Genomic DNA, 651 nt, shown 5'->3' on the forward strand with positions numbered 1-651 from the left:
TATATATAATTATATAAGGATTTACATTTCGTAATGAGATAAAAAAAAACCAAGGCTGTGCATAATATAGAACATTTATAAATAGATGGTCTTACAGCTGTTTCATCGTCTCCGATGAAGGGATATAATAAAAATCCTCGAAACAGCTGTAAGACTTTCTATTTATAAATGTTCTATATTATGCACAGCCTTGGGTTTTTTTTATCTCATTACTAAATGTAAATCCTTATATTCACACGCTGATATATAGCCTACATTGAACCCCTTATTCGCATAATCTCCGAACCTGAAGCTTAACTATGGTCTATCCATAGCACTTACGCAGCATTACCTGAAACCTCTGGGTCTAATTGACACCACTATCGCTCATAACCTCTATATATAATTATATATATATATATATATATAAGAATTTAAGGATTGGAGAAAACGCATGTTATAATTACATACTTTATTCCTACATATGTTTCAAAGGATTACAACCTGTGTGATCCATAGGGATCTTTGATATAATCGGTCATAATGTCTTAGGTTTAAGATGATTCCCATGCTTTCCCTGATGAGAAGGTTACAATTTTAATATCAAAGATCCCTATGGATCACACAGGTTGTAATCCTTTGAAACATATGTAAGAATAAAGTATGCAATTA

The sequence above is a fragment of the Octopus bimaculoides genome, chromosome 14 (assembly GCF_001194135.2).
Source record: "Octopus bimaculoides isolate UCB-OBI-ISO-001 chromosome 14, ASM119413v2, whole genome shotgun sequence".
Taxonomy (NCBI): domain Eukaryota; kingdom Metazoa; phylum Mollusca; class Cephalopoda; order Octopoda; family Octopodidae; genus Octopus; species Octopus bimaculoides.